This window comes from Fukomys damarensis, unplaced genomic scaffold (assembly GCF_012274545.1).
Source record: "Fukomys damarensis isolate Sample0158 unplaced genomic scaffold, DMR_v1.0_HiC HiC_scaffold_39, whole genome shotgun sequence".
Classification (NCBI taxonomy): Eukaryota; Metazoa; Chordata; class Mammalia; order Rodentia; family Bathyergidae; genus Fukomys; species Fukomys damarensis.
Window position 1 is genome coordinate 51958795 of NW_022900951.1, and position 8410 is coordinate 51967204.

The window sequence follows — 8410 nt, forward strand, 5'->3', positions numbered from 1 at the left end:
GACTGATCTCGAACTCGCCGCGATCCTCCTGCTTCAGCCTCCCGAGTGCTGGGATTACAGGCGTGCACCACCACGCCTAGCAACTTTTTAATTTTTTTAACCAGAACCTATGAAACAAAAAGTTACAATCTATGGAGCATAAAGACCAAAGTTAGAACCTATGAAAGAAAACGCCTACCTCTGACCAGTAATCTCAGTGTAAGACCTCCTAAATGATATAGGGGGAAGAGATACACCTCCCAAACCTGCTAGATATCCAAAACGTAAATTTAAGTTCTCTAAAATCAAAGAGTAGATCCTAGAAACAACAGAGTTTAAGAGTAGGAAAAATTTATTGAGGGAAAGAAAGCTTCTGTCTAAGAGAGACTGGAAAGTGGGTTGCCCCTCGACTGTTTTTAACAATAACGTTAAAAATTTGAGTAGATTGGCCCAGGGATTTAGCTCAGTGGTGCCGCTGACTACCTCTCAAGTGCCAGGTCTGGAGTTCGATCCCCGGTATCAAAAAAAAAAATTAAAAATTTGAGTAGATAAACATGTTTAACCTGATTGAAAAATTGTACAATGTATATGTATACAGAAATATATAGGATCCCATTAATATGTATAAATATTTTTGTGCATGTTAAAATTACATTTTAAATGATTTAATCTTTTGCGCCTGATACAAATGTAAATAAAAAGTAGATAATTGATAAGGGCCAAGTAGTAATAATTTGATTCCTTGTGAACTTTAAAATTCAAACATTTTACAATTCCAACCCAGGAATTTCAATCCACAAACATGCAAACAAAACAAATGTAATTTTTAATTACATTTTACATGAATGTTTGTGTTTTGTATATGCGTGGAAAGACCTATTAGAATCACTTTCCATACTGTTCATTATTTAACCATGGAACGAGAGTTTAGGTTGTGACTCTTTTTTAGGTCATTGCTTTTTTGGGCTGTTTATGTAGTAGTTAAGCACAGATAAAAATATTGATAAATAGGGCTGGAGATTTAGCTCAGTGGTTCCACTGCTGTCCTTGCAAGAGCAAGAACCACAGTTCAATCCCCATTACCAAAAAAAAAAAATTGACAAATAGAATAACTTGCTTCTCAGCTATGAAAAAAAGAGAAGAAAGAGGAAGAAAAGAAAGAAGAGAGAGTGAGCGAGAGAATCTCAAACATAAATTAAAAGGTTTTATCTTCAGCGTAATTACTCTGCAAGGAGTGATAAAATAATTCATTGACAAGAATAAAAATTACATAGGTCAGACAATGGAATTTACATAAATTGAAGAGCATCAAATAAGACATGAATTCAGGTGCAATAAGATGTTTTATTCTTAGTCTTAATTTAAAATATGATTGCTTAAGTAATTATAGTATTATTGAGTCATTATAATATAAGGTTAAGTTAAATGAATAAAAGCAATTTCAAAACATAGAAGAGAAGGAAATTGACAAGCACAGTTATGTATATATTATCCACAGAGTTGTATAGTACTATTTGAATGTGTATTTAAAGTAATTCTAAAAATATATTACAAATTCTACTGAAACTACTAAATTTTTAAAGATGTACATTGGTATGATAAGAAAGAACAAGAAATCATATCAAATGCTCAAATAAAATTAGAAATTGCAAAATAAGAAAGAAAAAATAAATTCAATAAATAGAGATCAGTCAGAAATGCACTAAATATTTATTCAAATATACTAATAAACATTAATTGTGAACTTTCTACATCAAACACAAAGTGAATAAAAAGCCAAATTTACATATCTGCTGTTTGCAAGAAACATATATATAAATTCACAGTAGGATTAAACAAATGAGAATGGATGCAATCACTTGTAAGAGTGGAGAATGGAGCTCTGAAAATTGATTCCTTCACTGCATCACCCTTAAGCTGGTACTATTCTCACAATAGCCTTTTCTGTAATTCAATTTTTAAAAATATTTTGGAATGGTGAAATATAGACTTTTAGTTTAGTTTAGTTTTCTTTTTGCTTACTTCCCCTAATTCCCATCTCCAAAGGTCAATGGTAGCTGCTATTTTAACTGTGGCTTGTTTGGACATTGTGAAATAAAATGGACCTTGTTTGTGAAATATTGCAAATATACATTTTTATATTTTTTCATGAAATTTATTGGCAATTTTATGTATAGAGTACAGTTACATTCATCATTGGCACCTTTTCATGATGTATCTTGGTTCTTGTTTTGTACCTAATCCCCTGCCCACCCTTCACACCCCAATCTTCCCTATTTACAAAGACATTGTTTCCATTTTTTTTCTGTTCTCATATTTTTTCTTTCCCTTCTTTCCTTTCCCCTACTCTTCCCACTTCCCTTACTCCTTTAGACCCTTTCTTCCTATTTCACATTATCAGTTATAAAATTTGAACCTTTTTTACAGTTTTAGTTTTTCACACCAGAGAAACTATTTGGGATGGTATTTACACATGTGCCCTATTTATTTCACTAAGAGAATGGCCTCAATGTGCATTTTGACCTGTCATTTCCCTGAGAGATCCTATCAGAAGCACCTTTCAAAAGCATTTAAAGTCATACACGACCAGATTCCACAAAGATGAGGATCCTGGGAAAATAAATATCAGAGAGATATTAATGAGTTGGAAAATGCCCCATGTTCATAGATCAGAAAAAAATATAGATAAAAATAAAAAATAATATTGTTAAAATGTTCACACTACCTAAGTTATTTTACAGATTATGCAAACCCTGACAAAATAACACTGACCTTCTTCCAAGAACTAGAAAAGACAACCTAAAACACATATAAAAGCAAAAATAACCCAAATAGCCCAAACAATCTTAAGCAAAAAGAACAAACCTGGAGCATTATAATACCTGATTTCAAGACATACTATAAACTCATAGTGATCAAAAGAGCTAATATTGTCATGTGTTATGTCTTTTATTTAGATGTTCCCCCAAAGCCTCATGCAGTCATAGTGGGGTTTTTTTTCAGAGGTGTCTGGATATAGATTGCTTGACACTGGAATTGATTCATGTTGTCATGCCAGGATCAAGGGCACTAGGGTTAAGGGTGTGAATGCTACCCGCCCTAAGTAGACTGGAAAAAATAAAAGAGACAGATAGAAGCTCTTAAGGCCCCTTACTTGTTTGCTTTTGTTGTCTTCTGCCTGTCACACATTTTTTTTCCTCTGCAATTCCCCTCTGCCAAGTCACTCTGCCTTACAGCCAGCTGACTAGGTACTGAAACCTCTAAAATCTGTAAGTTAAATAAACCTTTCCTTCCTTAACTTGTGAGTTTTGAGGGTTGGATATTTTGTTTCACTGATGGGAAAAGTAACTATTATAATTTAAAAAACACAGATAATTGGAAATGAATATAAATTTCTAGAAATAAATTCACACTTCTGAAACCAACTGGCTCTCTACAAAGGAGCCTAAATCATATACTGGGGACAAAATAACCCTTCCAAAAACAGGTGGTAAGAAAACTAGATGTCCACATACAGAAAATTGAAACATGACTGTATTTTTTACATTATACAAAAATAATAGGATAGATGAAAATGGGTAGATGAAAGACAACTTAATGTAAGATCCCAAACTAATAGAAACTACTAGAGGAAAACATAGGGAAAATGAAGATGTTGGAATAGGAAATAATTTTCAATAGGATTCCAAGAGCACACAAAAAAGGTATAAATCAACATATATGATTTATATCGAACTGAAAAGCTTTTGCACAGCAAAGGAAACAAATAACCAAATGAAGAGATAGACAACTTAAAGAATGGGAGAAAATACTTGCCAGGTATTCATCTGACAAAGAGTTAACATCCAGAATATACAAAGAATCTGGAGAACCTAAAAATTCAAAAAAAAATTGAATTTTAAAATGGGCAATTTGAAGAGTCACTTCTTAAAAAAAAATGCCAATGACCAGTAAATACTCTAATAAGTGCTCAGTATTATTATCTATCAGTATAATAAAAATTCAAACTACAGTGAGATTTCCTCTTACCAAAGTTAGAATGGTTATTATTAAAAGAAAGCAAAAAATATGTTGACATAATGTAGAGGAAAATAAACCCTTATACATTGCTGGAATGTAAATTGGAATGTAAATTAGTATAACCACTATAGAAAACAGTGTGGTGTTTCCTCACAAAACTAAAAATGAAATTGCCATGTTATCCAGTTATCAGACTCTGGTGTATATCAAATAATATAATGCCAGCATACAAAAATGACTCCTGCTTGGAAGGTTATATCTCCTTCCGGGGCTCCTCCCTTCTCTGTCTGCTTTCTGGCTTCCATGACAAGCAGCTTTTCCACCACTATGTGTTTCTGCCATGTCATCCTGCCCTGAAGCTGTCTAACTATGCACTTAAACATGAGTTTAAATAAGTCTATCCTTCAACGTGTGTTTTAGTTTTGTGTCTCAATAATGAGACAGTAATTAAAACACTAAAGTTCAGGGTAGCTGAGGCAACTTCTTAAATTAAGACAATAATGAAGTTTCCCACATTGGTTGACTCTTCCTTTCAAAACATATTTATCCTTAGCACCTGATGCTTTTTAATAATAATTTAGCCACAACAAAAATTTATCAAAGCTGAAATCTACACTTTCAAAACCTGCCATTGGTACTTGGTGCCAAAGATCAGATCCTGAGCACTTTACTGAGAGCCAGATCACCTGGCTATACGACCTTGATTTAGGGTTGCTACTGGCTGCAGCCTGCAATGGAAGGACACTGGAATACCTTCAAGACATGCAATGGAGGCAATGTCCTTTATGTCCTTTGAGGATGTGCTATGAACTTTACTATGGAAGAGTGGGCTTTGCTGGATCCACCCCAAAAGCAGCTCTCCAGTGGTGTGATATGGGAAAACTTTAGGAATGTGTCCACTAAAGTAAATAACTGGGATAACCAGCAGATTGATGATGATTACAAAAATTGCAGGAAAATCTAAGTAAAGAGGTAGAGAAATGTAGTATACACAAATTATGTTATCAACATAAAGTGCTTTTTTGTTTTGTTTTACTCCAGATAGTAATATGAACATGAAACTAGTTGGTATAGAAACAAATGAAAGCCTTGCGTGTAGAAAGATCCTGATTGGTCATTAAACACAAAGTGTGCCCATCTTATCTACCACTAAATTCAAATCTTATGAGTATCAAGGATTTGAAGGGAAGCTGTCTAACTGCACCAAACATGAGAAATTTTGCAGAATTCAGTCCTTCAGAAGAATGCAAAGACAAATTCTACAGAGGAACTATATGAATATAAGCAATGTGCAAAATTCTACTATGGTTGCACTGAATGAACTAATACAGGAAATAAGAATTTTCTTTATAAGAGATGTAAAAGCACTCAGTACAGTTCAAAACTGTGAAAGAAATCATAGCAGAGTGAATAATTATGGAGTTATACAATGTGGAAAGGGTTTAAATTCTAATCATGATACTCAGACACATGAAAGAGCTAACACTGGAGAAAAATCCTATGTATGGTAGCCCTGTGGGAAATCATTCATTAATAACGTTTCATTTGGTAGTAATCATGATATCACTCACCATGGGGAGAAAACAAATGTAGGTAATCACTTTCAGCACACAGTTACTGTCAAATACATGTAAGGGCTTACACAGGGAGAAACTTTTTATGTAAGCAATGTGGGAAAGCTTTCAGCACAATAATAATTATCACAGACATGAACAAACTCACCCTAGGGAGAAACCCTATGCTTGTAAGCAATGTTAAAAAGCTTTCACCATGCACACTCTTTGTAGAGTACATGAAATAATTCACACTGGGGAAAAACCCTATGTATGTAAGCAACATGACAAAGCTTTTAGCAGGCATGGTACTTGTTGAGAATATGACAGAATTCACAATGAGGATAAACCTTATGTATGTAAGCAATGTGAGAATGATTTCAGCACACACAGTCTTTGTCCAAAACATAAATGAACCCATCCTCAGGAGAAAATTTATGTTTGTTTTTTTTTTTTTTTTTTTTTTTTTTTTTTTTTTTTTGTTTTTTGTCCTTTTGTCTTTGTTGGTGTTTTCATTTCAGTTTGGTTTTTAGCTTTATTGGTTCCATCCTTTCTTCCTAAGATAATATTGAGAATTTTCTACATTTAGGGATACAGTACAGTTACATTCATTGTTGGGATCATGTACCTTTACATGGCAAGTCTTGATTCTCATTTTTTTCCCCTTACCTCTGCCCTCCCTTCACCCCCTCCTCCCCTCCCCATCTACAAACACTTTATTTTCATCTTTTCATTCTCTCACATTTTTTTCTTTTCCCTTTTTGTTCTTCCCCTACGTATCACACGAAAATTTATGTTTGTAAGTAATATGGGAAATATTTTAGCCCACAAACTAATTGTCGAATACATGATATAACTCATGGGGAGAAACCCTACATGTGTAAGTAATGTGGGAAAGTTTTCAGCAGACATGCTACTTGTCATGAACATGAAAGAACTCACACTGGGGGAAAGCCCTATGTACACAACCAATGTGGAAACGTTTTTGGCACACACAATGTTGTCAAGTACATGAAAGGACTCACACTGGGGAGAAACCCTATGTATGTAAGCAATGTGGGAAAGATTTCAGCACACACTGTCATTGTCAAAGATGTGAACAAATTCACTAGCAGGAGAAAACAATTTGAAAGCAATGTGGGAAAACTTTAAGTGTACAAACTAATTGTTGAGTACATGAAAGATCTCAAATTGGGGAGAAACCCTAGTAAGGTATGTGGGAAAGCTTTTAGTACACACAGATATTGTTGAGTAAATGAATGGGATCACATGAAGTAGAAAAACCTGTATATGTAAGTAATTTGGAAAAGTTTTTAGTTACTCTAGGCATTTCCATACACATTAAAATGGAGAGGAAGTTAATTGTGAAAGTATAAAGTAACTTCCATGGATAACAGTGGAAAGAAGCACTTTCTTGTTAAACTATACAAAAAATCTCTTAGTACCCACAGGTATCATTACATACATGAAATAATTATAGTGGAGACAACATGAATATTTTAACTAGTGAAGGAAAATGATTACTTTTCTCAAAGCATTAAAACACATGGAAGAATTCACATGAGAAGGAAGGCGTGTGTATGTAATAAAAGCGTAAAACCATTTATTACTTCCACCTAACTTGAAATAGATACTAAAGAGAGCTTATGTAGATAATGTGAGAAAGCATTCTGTGATTCCCATAATGTCAGAAAACATAAAAAATTCAGATTTAATATAAATACAGAATGTGAGGAGTGTTCACTTTTATGTGGCTTCATGTAACATGCCATTGCATAGTGGAGAGATTCCTATCAGTATATATCCTGTTGGAACATCTATCATCATTTTGGATTAATTCACATGGCAAATGCATGAAGTATAGTGAGAAAACATTAATATAGGGGATGTACACAAGTCTTCAGTTGTCCTACATAGAAGAATGATTATTGGATCAAATCCCTGTGCCTGCACAAAGTTATTAGTTTTATCTCATATTTTCAAAACCCTTTGAGCATTCCTTCCATAGTGAAAACCTGTGCAAGTAAGTCATAAAAATATGATGTGAATTATTACTCCAGAATATATGATCAGAGGAGATATCTTAAAGTATAAATATAGTAAACTCAAAGTAGATCACTGGATTAAATATATTTAATTTCAATTTTTAAAAGAAATGTCCTCAAATTAATCTGTTAAAAAATATGTCACTGCTTTATCAACTAAGTTTACATAAAGTAAATTCATTATTGACATTTCAGCAATGATCACAACATCTTTACCAGGCATAGATTCCATATCAAGAAACCAGACATTGTCTGATTGCTTTCTTGGTTTATTTTCTTCCAGTTCATTATTAGTGTGCAGAAATACTACTGATTTTGTGTGTTGATCTTGTATACTGCAAATTTGCTTAATTTGTTTATCAATTTAATAGCTTTTTGGTGGAATCTTTAGACGTTTTTCTATGTATGTTATCTGGAAGCAGAGATAGTTTGGCTTTCTTTCTAATTTTTACATTCCTTATTTCTTTCTCTTGTGTAATTTCTTTGCTTAGGATAATCAGTACTATTTTGAATAAAAATGAAAAATGAACATCTTTGTCTTGTTTTTGTATATTAGAATAAATTCCATTGCCTTTTCAACATTCAGTATGATGCTAGCTGTGGATTTCTCATATATGGCCTTAATATGTATGGGGAACATAATTTTTATACCTAATTTGTGAAGAGTTTGTATTATTATGGGATGTTAAACTTCTTGAGTACATTTTTAGTCTTGAAATGATTATTACCTTTTCTTGATTATTATATTTATTGATTTCTGTATGCAGAAATATCATTGTATTACTGGAATAAATCCCACTTGAAAACAGTCTA